The sequence below is a fragment of the Muntiacus reevesi genome, chromosome 3, assembly GCF_963930625.1.
Source record: "Muntiacus reevesi chromosome 3, mMunRee1.1, whole genome shotgun sequence".
Lineage (NCBI taxonomy): Eukaryota > Metazoa > Chordata > Mammalia > Artiodactyla > Cervidae > Muntiacus > Muntiacus reevesi.
In genome coordinates this window covers 184,768,832-184,784,297 of record NC_089251.1, presented here as the reverse complement: position 1 = coordinate 184,784,297, position 15,466 = coordinate 184,768,832, and the positions used below count along the sequence as shown (strand labels likewise).

The following is a 15,466-nucleotide window of genomic DNA, read 5'->3' as shown; positions in this document are numbered from 1 at the left end:
CTCAGTCGTGCCCGACTCTTTGCAACCCCATGGACTGCAGCACACCAGGCTTCCATGTCCTTCACCAACTCCCGGAACTTACTCAAACTCATGTCCATTGAGTCAGTGATGCCATCCAACCATCTCATCCTCTGTTGGCCCCTTCTCCTCCCACCTTCAATCTTTCCCAGCATCAGGGTCTTTTCAGATGAGTCAGTTCTTCGCATCAGGTGGGCAAAGTATTGGAGTTTCACCTTCAGTATCAGTCCTTCCAATGTATATTCAGGACTGATTTCCTCTAGGATGGACCGGTTGAATCTCCTTGCAGTCCAAGGGACTCTCAAGAGTCTTCTCCAACACCACAGTTCAAAAGCATCAATTTTTCAGCACTCAGCTTTCTTTATAGTCCAACTCTCACATCCATACATGACTACTGGGAAAACCAAAGCTTTTACTAGATGGACCTTTGTTGACAAAGTAATGTCTCTGCTTTTTAATATGCTGTTTAGGTTGGTCATGACTTTTCTTCCAAGGAGCAAGCATCTTTTAATTTCATGGCTACAGTCACCATCTGCAGTGATTTTGGAGCCCAGAGAAAAAGTTTGTCACTGTTTCCATTGTTTCCTCATCTATTTGCCATGAAGTGATGGGACCAGATGCCATGATCTTAGTTTCCTGAATATTGAGTTTTAAACCAACTTTGTCATGCTCCTCTTTCACTTTCATCAGGAGGCTTTTTAGCTCTTCACTTTCTGACATAAGGGTGGTGTCATCCACATATCTGCTATTCATTATATGCTATATATGCTATTCATATATGCTATAACACAAATCTGTTTTTCATACTTTTTGATTCCAGCTTGTGCTTCATCCAGTCCAGCATTTCTTATGATGTACTCTGCATATAAGTTAAATAAGTAGGGTGACAATATACAGCCTTGACATGCTCCTTCCCCAATTTGGAACCAGCCTGTTGTTCCATGTCCAGTCTAACTGTTGCTTCCTGACCTGCATACAGGTTTCTCAGGAGGCAGGTCAGGTGGTCTGGTAGTCCCATCTCTTTCAGAATTTTCCACAGCTTGTTGTGATCCACACAGTCAAAAGTTTTGGCATAGTCAGTAAAGCAGAAGTAGATGTTCTTCTGGAACTCTCTTGTTTTTTTGATGATCCAACGGATGTTGGCAATTTGATCTTTGGTTCCTCTGCTTTTTCTAAAACCAGCTTGAACATCTGGAAGTTCACGGTTCACGTACTGTTGAAGCCTGGCTTGGAGAATTTTAAGCATTACTTTACTAGCGTGTGAGATGAGTGCAATCATGGTGTAGTTTGAGCATCCTTTGGCATTGTCTTTCTTTGGGATTGGAATGAAAACTGACCTTTTCCAGTCCTGTGGCCACTGTTGAGTTTTCCAAATTTGCTGGCATATTGAGTGCAGCACTTTCACAGCATCATCTTTTAGGATTTGAAATAGCTCAACTGGAATTCTGTCACCTCCACTAGCTTTGTTTGTGGTGATGCTTCCTAAGGCCAACTGGACTTCACATTCCAGGATGTCTAGCTCTAGGTGAGTGATCACACCATCGTGGTTATCTGGGTCATGAAAATCTTTTTCGTATAGTTCTTCTGTGTTTTCTTGCCATCTCTTCTTAAAATCTTCTGCTTCTGTTAGGTCCATACCATTTCTGTCCTTTATTGTGCTCATCTTGGCATGAAATGTTCACTTGATATCTCTAATTTTCTTAAGAGATTTTTAGTCTTTCCCATTTGTAATTCAAGGCTGCTAAAGGAATACAATGGGTCTATAAGCATTACTTTATTTCTAAGATTATTTGCTATTATTGTTTCATGTTCTTTCTTGCTTTGCAAAAAACACATAGAGAAAACAGTATTATGTCATTAGGCTAAAAAGATTCAATATAAGCAGGAGCCTGCTAGTTTGCCAAGCACTGGTTACTTAGTGGGCATTGTAATTGATGAATATATGTCATACTGCATGTCAATTTCACAGGCAGATTTGCAGGGATGAAAACAAAGCATGATCTTCAGGATTCCTTGAGTTTACTGACACCATTAAAAATTAAATGTTAAATCAATAATCATCTCTAACTTGTAAAAAGGCTGCAGAAGATCTTGAGGCAATAAAGTGATTAAAATGAGAATCATAAACTATCAACAATACAGCCCTTCCTACCCCACATAATCCCCAAGTGACTTTCATACAAGTTTTCTTCTCAAATATTGGAAGCACTTTGCTGGTTTAACCCTTAAGCATATACTAAGTAATAGAGTACAGATATTACCTCTGTTTTCCTGATCTGAACTCTGACAAGGATATTTAAGACAAATTTTGTTTCATTGTTTAATTCTAGTAGTATTTGTCAGTGGAAAGATCTGCTAGTTGAAAATAAAGAATGTTTATGATTCTTGCTTTCCCAAGGGAAAATTATCTTTCAAAAATATAGTACTTGGAGAAATATTTGCCTTTGGGTTGGACTCCACTTAAAGGAATTCATGGTAGATCCACAGCAAAACTCCAGTTACCAACTTCTTAATGGGGTACTGGCATCAAAACTTGCAGTTGAGCTTCTTTTAATTTAACTTCACTTCCTTTATTCTTCTCTTTCAATTTAAATTGACACCATCTCACAAATTTCCAACTTGACTGAGATATGGTAATGAAGGGGTTGGGTATATTTTTGTCTCAACTCATTTGTTCATTCTTTTTTCAAGCAATATTTGTAGAGAACCTAGGATATGACAGACATTGATCTAGGTGCTGGGGGACAGTGAACCAGACCACAAGTCTCAGCCCCTGTGAGAGACCCAAGAGGAGATAACTCTTTAAATATTGCCTTTTTCAAACTAGGTTTTGGGATTGAATAAATGATACCAACTGTTAGCAAAATAAACACTTATTTTCACGGATTTTCATATTCCCTTGCAGCTTATAAAACCTGTCAGTTATTTCTCCAAGATACCAGATTTTTCCAGCTCTAGCCTGGGGTTGCCATTGATTGCCAGTAGAATTTACAGAAATCTTCTTTCTGAGGCCAGATCCATGTCTCAGAGCTGTTCATATGGAGATAGTCAATACAGTTTGACCAGTAATAGTTTTTTGATTGTCTACGGGAACATCTGGATCTTTGACCTCACAAGGAGTTATACAACAGGCCCTTATCCCTGTGGAAAAGTGTTTGTTCCTTTGTGGCTCAGAGACCCTGTGTTTGCCTGTCAGGCTTGATGTTCTGGAAGTCATTTTCTCTAGCACTGGGGTTATTTAATTCCAAGGACTGGTTTGAATTTCTTTTAAAACTATAAGTGTATAGGATTACATTTAATTGTTGGTTTATGTACAGGAGCATTACTGCCCTGAGTTGCAGGGAGCACATTATAAGTAGTCCTTTGTCCTGGGTAAATACTCATTCAGTTACGGGCTGGATGAGGTCCCATGAATCTCTGAATCGTGACGTCTGTGCAAGCATTTGGAGATACTGCTGATATTATCTATTAAGCTTGTGCTGTCTATAGGGTCATATAAAGTAGCTTGGAAATTGCAATGTAAATCAAGAAAAACAATGTCTAAAGCTTGGACGCTTTGACCAGATGGCTGGAGCTGAGCCGTTGTGAGTACATATTGTTGGCAGCACACGGGTCAGACAAAAAGGCGGTTGTTCCAAGCACTCAGCCTCAGCCTTGCAGGGGCAGGAGGACAGAACCGGGCGCTGCTGCGCGCTGTGTCGGCTTGAAGTGCAGGGACGTGGAGTCCTGTTCTGGTTCAAATTACACTCTGAAGGTGACGGGCAAATAAGGGAATAATTTTCTTGAAGTACAGCATGCTTTCCCAGTTGTTTCTGAGAAGATGCCTTTTCAAGCGTTAGGGAAGGACTTTTGTTCCAGGAGCGTAGTTCATCTATATCTCCTGGCATCTGGGATCTTGAGTGCTAATCGCCCCTGTCTGTGCGTTCCCAAGCCTCACTCTATGCATGATTTGAAAGGCCTGGTCTCCATAATATATTAATATTACATTCATGCCAGACTAGGAAACATAGCAAGTCACAGTCTCATTCCCTGATCCGCCCTCCATCAAGGCTATATGGATTTATACTAAATCAGAAGAAATCTGATGGTGAACACCCCGTGTGAGGTAATACTGGATAGTGAGAATGAGTGCACAGTTCTGTGGAATTTCCTCATGTCGCTGGTTGCCAGAAGTCTGAGGGATAGTAGGGTAATGTCATTAATTAGAAGATGATTATAAACTCACAATTATAAGATGATGCTTCACTCACGTAGCAGATCCCTCTTCCCACCAAAGGCTCCTGCCAAGAGTTGTGAAGAGCAACATCGGTCAGCAAATGAGGCTGCTGTCAGTATTCCGGTTACAAAAGCTTTCTAAACACTGTTGGGATTTCTCTGCTGCCTTCAACAGATGGCTTGTGACCTGCAGTGACTTCTGTTCAGATCCAGGGTCTCCAGAATCCAGGCTGCTGGCCAATCACTAAATGGAGTCCCACAGGGCCGCGCGAGCTCTGCTCCCTGCCAACTTCCTCAGCCTCCTGTCTCTTCACTCCACAAGTCTCCTGATTCTCTGAACCTCATCTCCTTCTAGCCATTCTTAACTTCCTTCAAGGTCTCAGTCGCCCTTAAGCTTTTGCACCTATGGTTTATGGCACCTAAAGCAGACACCCTTCCAGCTTATCTCATGACGTTCAATGCCTCCCTTTATCCACTGAGGACTTAATAAAAAGTGTCTCTCTCCCCTATCCAATTAGGATACCCTATTCAGAAACTCTTCCTCACCCATCAGGATGTGGTTAGTGTACCTGATCACCATGAGACGTCTCCACGTTCTCAAACCTCTTTGGATTCTTCCTTCTTCCTTGATGCCAGGCATAAGAATGCATCAGACAGAACTAGATGGTCCTTGGGCATCAGTCCAGTAACCAAATGATCTACAAGGACCTCCTACAATCAGCATCTTTACTACACAGACACGGAAAGTCTGCTTAATCCTCTTTAATTAGGACTTCAGACATAAGAATTATTTGAAAATAATGTAATCAAAATAGAGATAGGTTCTACTGAATTTCCCAGGTGGTGCTAGTGGTAAAGAACCTGCCTGCCTACCAATACAGGAGACATAAGAGACTCAGGTTCGATCCCTGGGTCAGGAAGATCCAGTGGAGGAGGGCATGGCAGTCCACTCCAATATTCTTGCCTGGAGAACCCCATGGATGGAGGAGCCGGGCGGGCTACAGTCCACACAGTCGCAAAGACTCGGACACGACTGAAACAACTGAACACACACACACACAGCATAAGCAGCTGATGACAGATACGTGAATATCTTCACTGAATGGGAAAGCTGCCAATGAAGGCTTTCTGAATGGATATTCTGAATGAGATATTCAGTTTTAGAAAATGAGACTTGACATTAGACCCTCAAGCTCCTCCCTTGCAGAAACTGGAGATAGTTGTCTAGGAAGGATTGGTCCAGTGTTCAATCTGCTCTTTGCCTTCAGATTGCCCATTCATTAAGTAAATATTTGGGGGCACTCCCATCTAACAGGTACTGCCCACTTCTGTCTTTTTATGCGTGCTTCAGAGGACTTGAGGCTCCCAGGGCAATAGTTCAATGTCAAAAACGAGGAGGTAACTTGGAGTAACCCTGAATGACAGTCGAAAAAGACATGATTTTCTTGGCTTCTCTGCTTCTGAATAATTGTGTACCATTAAAAATAATCATTCATTGGATACTCACTTCTACCAGACACTATTTTAGGTGCTTTATATTAATCCTTACTTGATCCCATGATGAACCCACAATGTAGGCAGTAGTGTTATCTCCATCTTATGTATGAGGAAATTGAGGCAAAGAATTACTGAGTCACTTGCCCAAGGTGATACATCTCGTAAATTCTGAAGTCTTGATGTAAACTCCACAGCCCATACTCTGCTCATCATAAGACCTTAGAATGGAAAGTCACCTGACCCAACAGGGACTTGTCTATCTGCTAAATCAATAAAGTGACTTGGTTGCCACAATGCTCTCCCCGATCCCTCCCAGATTAACGGTATTTGTTTCTGGTACTGGAGCTGCTCTGTCCAAACTGCAAATCCTGACACAGCCCTCTTCCCTTGCCTGCATTTTTTTTCAGCTCTGCACCTCACACTAGACTTTGCTTCCTCTGTTTTTCTCAAATCCTTTCTCAAAGGCTGCTATTCCTACCCAACCCAAGCTTCCTGCCTCTTTTCTGCCCTGTGGACCTCTGTTCTCTTGATGTCTGGTTTTGCGAGTTACCCTTGGAGGGACAAGTGCTCTCCATTAGGAAAGGAGCAAAAATTTTCCCCTCGTAAAGTCCCACACCTTACACAGTAGAACTGTGTTCTCTATCTTGTCCACACTACCACCAAGTCCCCTCTCTCACTTCCAGCTCTTTTCTTCCACAAAACAACATTCACACCAGGCCCCCTTATGGGCTTCAGGGTCCACAGACGCTTTCACATATGACATTATTTCAGTAGAAGGCTGAGCATTGTTGCTCTCTCTGTTCTACAAGGAGCTTCAAAAGGGTAAGATATGCCCCAAATCACACCGCTAGTGAGGGCTAGGGTTGGGATTTCAGTCCAGATAGTCTAGGTTCCTTCCTCTATATGTACCAATCTGTCCTCTTTCTGTACTACTGTCCCTTTTCTCTAACACAAAGTGTCTGTGGACCTCTGCTTTCAGAAGTCCCTGTGTGTAGGGAAATGGTTATGGCGTTAGCTGTTTGCTTTCACAGAAGTATCTCTCTTTTTTACTGAAAACTAGCTGCAGCTTATTATCAACACTTGGGGCTTGGAAAGGATAGAAGATAAAATTCTGACATATTTTTTGCTCTGGTTGTCAAGATTTATGGCAGTGTTATTTGTATCTAATGGAGAATTCTCTGAGTTCATACCAGAATTATTCCCCAAGTGCCTTGGACCAAGATCCCCACTCAGTTGCTATAACTGGGTACATTTAGAGAGGTACCTCAGTTATAGTCCGCATGCCGTCAGCCCTCACAAGTATAGGTTCTGCTAAAATCGGGCTTGCCCTGAGGCTATTGTCATGGTTCTACATGATGAAAAACGTGGTTTCCAATGTGCGTTTTGATGTGTGCAGAGGAATTCAAAACTAAAAGTAGGGTGTGGAGAAAGTCTGCAGGAACTGAAGGTCATAAGATAACCTAGCACAGTAACTCTGAACCTGCGCGTTATCTAACCCCAGAATCTCCCTGAGGGGGTCCAGTTGGACCATTGGAAAGTACAGCATTTCTAGTGCCCTCTACTGTCCAGGGCCAAAACAACAGGAAACACAGTTTGTTCTGGATGTTTGCTTAATAACTTGAAAAAATTACCCTTGGGCTGAAACCAGGTTTTCCAAGTTTGGGTTCATAATAAGTAGTTTTTAAACATTTAAAAATAGGGGTGTGTAATAAAATGCTGAGCGACTCTCTGGAGATCGCTGCTCCTGGCACTTCTCTAATAGAAAGCATACGCATTGAGCGAGCATTTGACTGAAGAAGAAAACAAAGCTGTTAAAAGCTGGTAGGCTCATTTTCCAATAGCAATAGCATTAATATCTTGCAAGTCACTGCTAACCATAGCTAATTAGAGGTTTATGAGGGATGGCCCTTCCCGACGGGTCACCTCGGGTTAGGCAGCCCACAGATTTGCTGTTGGCTGTGGGCAACAATGGATTTGTGAAGAATTTCTGCTCAGCTCAAGGTGATTATCTTTCTTTTTCTTTCCTGCTGCTGGTGTGTCTCTTGTTTTGACTGGCTGAGGTTGGGTTGGACGATGAGGCCCTGATTCCAAGACAGAGCCAGGTTGTTGCTGGAGATCTGCACTGACAGATTGTTGAAAATGTATTAGTCTGACGTCTTAACAGCCTGCAATGAGACGGAAATCTGCTCTTCCACTGGAAAAACTTAGAAAGGAAAACATGAGCTTGGGCCGAAATCAGCCCCAGGTCCAAGTCTGCCATCCTCTGGCACAAAGGGCGGCACAGTGTTGAGAGCCGAAGGCCTGGCGATGCCACCCACAAAGCAGGAGAGACTCGGCCACTGTGAGGTCGGAGCCTCTGAAAAGGCACCTCTGGGAGCCAGGGAAATGATAATGGGCTCAGTTCTAGGTGCTAATGGCTCCAGCAGTAGCAGAAGTCGGCCTCACAGGAGGTTTCAGCCGGGTGGTTAGGGGTTGTTCCTTTGGCCATCATCATCTTGTGTGATGATCCAAGAAAAAGGAATAAGAAACACCTCGGACTTGGTTCCTTGTCTGAGGTAGAAATGGACAGAAAGATGGCAGCCAATACCGCTGGTGAGAGAGATTTGGTACCACTGTATTGTAATTATCTGTCACTCTGCTTAAAGAATTCACTGAGCACCTTGCTCTTCAAAAGCAAACCTAGCCTTGCTATCCCAGCCCAGAAAAAAAAAAAAAAAGGCCATGCAATGTGGCATGCAGGATTCAGAACTTTAGTTCCCCAACCAGGGATCAAACCCATGCCTCCTGCATTAGAATCAGAGTCTTAACCACTGGTCCTCCAGGAAATTCTTGAAATGTGTGTGTGTGTCTGTGTGTGTATAAACTCTGCCACTTTGGTTAAACCCTCTACCCTGACCCACCACAACATTGCTCCCATCCTGGGCAGCTGCCAAAGAATCCTAACAGGATTTCTGGACTTTGCACAGGTAGCTGTCTTTACCAGCAAAGGCCCTTTCTTTTGCCAGTCAACTCTTTCCTGTGGTCATCTCATTTTGGAAGCCTTCTGGTATCCCCAAACAGTGTTGGGTGTCCACCTTGGAGGATGCCCATAGCATTTTATGCTCTAACTTCAGACCAGGCTTTAAAATTCCTGAGGATAGGATCTAGCCTAAATCGCATTTGATTTTTTCGGGCACCTTCAATACAGTTCTTGCATAGAGCAGGCACTTGATAATGGTGTCTTTTTGAGTATTCATTCATTCATTCACTCATTTGATAGACAGTATAAGGGAGTCTCAAGCTTCCAGGCCATGTTAGGCTTTAGGGAGTGCAGTCCCTTAACAGAACCTATGTTTTATGATCTACAGACCTAAGCCATGATCTCTCCAGGCTGATTTTCCAGGAGTCTGGCTTTAATTAGTATCATTCGGTTCTTTGTTAGGGGAAAATGTGAGATGGGAAATGACCCAGATGTTTCAAGATGTCTTTTCAGTGTCAAGTTGCCCCTTCATCACCCCCTTTGCCTCTCCACGTCAGATGGCTGCGTCTAATCGCAGCACTTACTGGTGAGTATACATAAGTATCCAGAAAAAGATCCCCCCTCATGCTACCCCCAGATAATCCCAAATCTCAAGTATATCCTGCAGAATTGCAGTAAAGAATTATTTCTTCATTTATTTGATTCACATCGGGAATGCCATGATGCATTAGTCATCGTGCAAGATGCGCAAGGGATGATCAAAGAGAACAAATGCATCAGCATACAGGCATTTGCCTTATTTACTAAAAGCCTTACTAGAGAAATTCTTGTATTGAATGGCCAACTTGCAGAATCCAAGTGCTTAAAGATGGGGTGAGGGTGGAATGAAGTCAGCATGTGCTAAGGATGTGCCTCCTCTGGGTTGTGTCTATTGCTTCTGGAAACAAGTGAGATGGACTTCCCTTTCCACCAGGGACCGTGGTTAGCTCTTCTTCAGATCAAGAAATTCAGCTCTCTTTTTATTTTTTCTTAAAATAGATCTAATCATATGTCAGAGGTTCTTTTTGCTTTGCTTTGTTGAGTGATCTATCAAGTACAGTCATGGAGATGTTGGGTTTTCTGCATCTGCAGTAGCATCCAACATTCAGTCACTAGCTCCATCGGCGTCAAGACGCAATTGTGCCCAGAGCTGTCTAATCCCTGGATTGCTGCCAAGGTGATGTGACCTTGGACCAGAAATTCCTGTGATGCCCTCTGTTTCTCCACTTTCCCAGTTGTGGCCCACCATTAGTTCCTCTCATGAGTCAATTTCACATTTTTCTCTGAGTCATTCGCGGAGGACCAGCCTGTAGCCTGCTCCTCCAATGATTTTATATGCACCTAATTCCCTTTACTAATTTCTTTTCTGCTTAAGAAAAGGTATAATGGTGGAAGGAAATAATCAAATAATCACAACTATTAATTATTTGCTGATAACATTTACCATTACCTGCTTGTGGAAAACAGTTACTGCCTCAGCTAATACAGGGGAAAACCAATAAGTGAAAAAATTTCTGTCTTGGGTTTTATTTGTTTGCTAATGTTTCCACCTATCCAAAAATATCAATATACCTGACCTGAAAACACTAGTTGCTGCAAGCCTGCTGAGACACTAAACCCAGGCAGACCTCAGAGATATTGTAGGTTCAGTTCCAGACTACCACAATAAACTGAATGTTGCCATGAAGCAAGTCAAATGACTTTTTTGGTTTCCGAATGCAAATGAAAGTTATGTTTGCACTATAATATCACTTACTGTGTGCAATAACTTTATGTCTTTAGAAGCAATGTACACACCTTAATTTTTAAATGCTTTATTGTAAAAAATGCTAGCCATCATTTAAGTTTTCAGTGAGTTGTAATCTTTTTGGTGGTGGAGGGTAGGAAATATTTTGAGAATTACCATCATGTGACTCAGAGACACAAAGTGAGCAAATACTGTTGGGAAGTGGCTTCGGTAGATTTGCTTGACACAGGGTTAACACAAACCTTCAGTTTGTGAAACGCACAATGAAACAGTGCCCAGTAAAGTGAGTTATGCCTGTGTGGTCAAGTGCTAACAAATATTCAGAAAAAAGACAGGATGAAATTTTATGTGAAGCAAAACAAAATATTTACTGGTTTAAGAAAGTTAGAAGTGCTGCCAACTGAACAATGTGTAAACTTTTTACTGTCTTTAATTTTCTTACTTTCTCTGAGTATAACATGCTACTATTCTGGAGGAGGAAATGGCAACTCACTCCAGTATTCTTGTCTGGAAAATCCCGTGGACAGAGGAGCTTGGTGGGCTATAGTCCATGGACTTGCAAAGAGTCGGACATGACTTAGCAACTGAACAACATGTTACTATTATAAATATTTGAATGTTATTTTCACTTCAGATATGACATCCCCTTAAGAAAACAGGTTTGCTGAGTACTTAAATGTGATTTTTTTAATTGTACTTAATATTCATTTTTTTCACAACTAACTTTATGATGAAAGTAATGAAAAATACAGTCCACTTAAGAGAAATATACTTTATTGTACATTTTTACTAGAACACATAATTAAGCTAATGAAAATTAAATATTTTTAATATAAATTTTTAATGTAATAGAATAGATGCCATACTTTATAACATCCATCTTGCTCTTCCTAAGTAAAAGGTAAATTTTAGATTTAATGTGGAAGATTCTTAGTAAATAAAATTAGCAACTAACTTGTAAAATATTCTGACTTTTAAAATTAGAAGTTTTTCTTTGGTTTTAATCTTAAAAAATAACATGGGCATTCAACTAGAATTTAATGGATGAGTTCAATTTATTAAGTCCTATTTTCATGTTATAATCTCATATATGGTAAATTAAATTGGTACGTTCTGGTTCGTAATAAATTAAAAGCTAAACCTGTAATGATATTATGATGTAGATAATACCACCCCATTTTACAGATGAGAGAGCAGGTTTAGCTCTCTTTAGCAAGTTTAGAATGAAATAATCCATTATGGTATAGTAAGTACGTGCTTGCGACAACAGGATTTGAACTTGGGTCTGTCTAATCCAAGACCTGTGTTCTAATAGGTGACAACTGTTGCAAACATCATTGGCTAACAAATGAAAGAAGGACCTATAAACAGACCTGGCATACTTGGCCAAGACAATAAGGAAGCCTGCAGTAGCCTATATTTGGGAATCTGGTCAAGCATTTGGGAAGCCATCAGCTTTCATTCTCTCACTCATTGGAGGGGGGAATATTCTGTAGTGAGCTCTCTGTGCCTCAATTTTCTACACTCTTAAAAGAGTATAATCAGAGTACAAGAGGGTAGATGTATAGATCACACTTAGAACAATGCTTAGCCCACAGTATGGGCTAAAGAAATTTTAGCTAGTTTACAAATATTTGTTAAGGGTCTGGTATGTATAAGGCATCAGGATTATAATAATGAGGAGTGTTAAAAACCCTGACAATGAAACTGGTTTGATTCTTTGCAGTCTATAAAGACAATAGGCGTTACAGAGCATGCGACAAGAGACTCTCTGTATTGCTAGCAGGGCTCCAGCCCCTTGGATGGGGGCTTAGTAACTACGCCCTGTTATTTAGCAGTGCTGGCTGGGAGTCATGGACACAAGCAAGCAAGCTGGTCTCATTATTTTAGGCACAGGAGACAAAGCAAAGATGGAGATCTTTTGGAGAGATGAGATTCTGGGAATAAGGTAGAAGCTTGGGGATCAGAACTGGATCAAAGTCTGGGTCATTCAGCAGCAAGGGGCTGGGTTGGGGAGTCCCCAAATGCATGACCAGGTGGAGCAGCAGGAGGGGAGGGCTGCAGCCCAGAGACTCCAAGAAGGCATGGGGCCTTCCCCCGTAGCAGATCCTGTGGTTTTCTGGGACTTGGACCCTGTGGTTCAGCCCAATTAATCTCCTAAACTAGGTCTCACCCTGGGTTGCCCAGCAGGCAGGAACCTGGCAGCAAAGGCCCTGCAAACAGCGGCATCAGTAAGAAAAAGTGCTAGGAAAAAAAATCTGGTTTCTTTCAAATCCTGAGAACTGAGAGAGAACAGTCAGATTCTCTTCAGTGCAATGCTTTAAAATCGGGTGCCATCATCAGGTAGCTTTACAAAGCAGGGCAATTAAAGCACTGGTTAGAGTTGCCTCAGCCCTCTCCCAGGTGGCCAGGGAGATAAAGACGAGGAAGAGGACTGCCTTGTGGTCATTGGACAGGCTGCCCTGCGCATTCTTGCTGCCTGGTCATTAGCTTGGTCGCTGAACCCAGGCAGGCCATGGCTTTTAAGGAATGCAGGTTTCCTGGCGTTTCAGAAGCTTCTCTTGGATTTGTTCATGTCCAGGAAAGGAAGCAAGACCTCCACCCACGCCCACACCAACTTGCAACTTGAGGGGTGGACCTCTGGCTGCCCTTGGACTTGGGTACCCACCGTCGTCTGCAAGCCCCTGCAGTTAAGGAAGAAAAACTCTTCCATCCTAGCACATGTGTGGGCATCATTCTTAACAAAGTGTAAGGGATCACTCCAGGATTACTTCCCTGTAGGACCCAGAATATGGACTGCTAGAACTTCCTGGTGCTTTGTTTCACCAAGGAGCTGAAAACAGTTTAGAAACCTCTGATCTTTCAATTAAAAATAATCATTAACTCTTTCAGGGCATAAAAAAATACCTCTTTAAAAAGCAAGTAATGCAGGAAATGGATCCTAGCAGTTTGAAAGGGTATAACCTCTGCCAAAACACAAACCAGACAGCAACAGACAGTCGGGTCAGACTCCACAGATCATTAACCCTCACATTTGCTCTCTGATCAGACTTTGTGGCATATGTTCGAATCCCCATGTTATTTATAGAGAAATGAAGCCTGAAGAGATTTAATAGCATGATAGACATCACATGACATTTAGTTCAGCAGAGTAAAGCCAGGAGAAAACCCATGTACTTTCTGTTCAGTATTCAGTGCCCTCTTAGAGCCTTCACGAGCACGTGGTCTTCCTCTCTCCGCAGTCCACCCAAACTAGCCAGCAGCTCGCTTCCTTTTCATGGTCTTGAGCCAACTGCCCATCACTGTGCATGATGTAGGTCATCTCAGAACATGGGTTGATGTGAATGTAATTGGGTCATGCTTTTCCTCTGTGTACCAGGAGGGTTCATCATTAGGTGTAAAGAATGTAAATTCTCAGATCTGGGAGTTGTTTTCTTCAGAAATTACTTTGTCTTATGATGTTTTAAGTGTAGGTACAATAAAGATTGACGGGAGTGGAATTAACCAAGTTGTGAACAGTGAAAGAAAGAGGAAAATGGACTGAAGTAGATGTTCTCAGTCTTCCTAAGGACAAGGAAATAGATGGTGAAAACAAATATAGTCTGGTACTAAATGACCTCCATAAGCCCATGGGAGATGGCAGAGAAGCAGTGTGTGAAGGGCCATTTTTATAATCAGTGTTGCAAATGGGGGAAATTCTTACTTATTTTGAAAAATTTCAAGCATAGGAAACAGAATAACTTCAGGAACAAATCATTATAGAAAAAGTTGATAACCCCTGTATACCCTCCAATATTTCATAACTCTGTGTATTTATCCCCTACGCTAAATTTGATATTTTTTTCTTTGCCTGTTTTTATGCTTCTTCTGTAAATATATTCATAGACAATGTGTTATTTTTAGATATTTTCAACTTCATAAAATATGGAGATAGTGTTTTACCTTACATACTTTTACATGGTTTAAACATTGTATATATTTTATATGATTTAAAACTTAGATATATTTTATATGATTTGAACATTATATATTATATAATTTGAATGTATTATACAATTTTTATATTATGTATTTATAGGTATATATTCTATATTAATGTGTTGTTACAGTAATGTAACCCTAATTCATTTTCATTTTTAACTGCCATGTAGCATTCCACTATATGAATAACATTTATCTGTTTTTGTAACTGAATATTAAAGTTTCACTGATTATCAGTCTAGAAGATGACTTGCTGTATCATAGTCTATGCACATTTTAACTTAGTAAGAGTGAAATCCAGTCATTAATAAGTAGAAATTTAGTAAAGATTTTGCCAATTTTTCTCCAAAATGATTCCATCATTTTGTACTAAAACTCACAGTATATGAGAATATCCATTTTTCTACATTTTTTTACAAGCTTGTTTCTGCCAGATTTCTAAGTCTTCCCATATCTTTGGGTTCAAAATAGGCTTCTTTATTTTTATCTTTAATTTGCTGATTCCTAATTATTAGTGTGGTGGAATATATTCTCTCTGTTTAATGACCATTCAGATTTCCTCTTTCATGAATTGCCTATGTCCTCTACTACACATGCTAACAGGCTCTTTTATCCTTTTTCCATTTTCCTTTGGATTATTTGTTATTTTCTTATTGATTTGGAGGATTTATTTACATGTTTGGGTGCCAACCATTAGTCAATCACATTCATAAATGTGGTCTAGTCTTAAGTAACTGATTGCATCTCTGGAATTCATCTTGCACAAAAATTTTAACAAGCAAGTTGGAACTGAGATGTAGATAAGAAAGTTGATATTTCTATGAGTTGATGCTTCTAGAAAAGCATTATGAATGCCACTTTTTCATCATTTCTTTATTTGAACAGAGAGTTCAGAGTCTGCAAGTTCAGAGAGCTAAGTGTATACCACTGAGGTTTGTGCTTGAAAATATCTGCTTGATTGCAGAGTAGGTAGCTTAGAATAATTTCAGTGCTGAAGAAGGACCAAATTT

At 41.0% G+C, this 15,466-nt stretch overlaps 1 protein-coding gene across 1 annotated transcript in view; it reads left to right on the top strand.

Annotated features, from left to right (window-relative positions):
- PDE7B (phosphodiesterase 7B) overlaps nucleotides 1-15,466 on the top strand; it is a 339,677-nt gene that overhangs the window by 88,011 nt on the left and 236,200 nt on the right. The gene's annotated exons all lie outside the window — the stretch shown is intronic.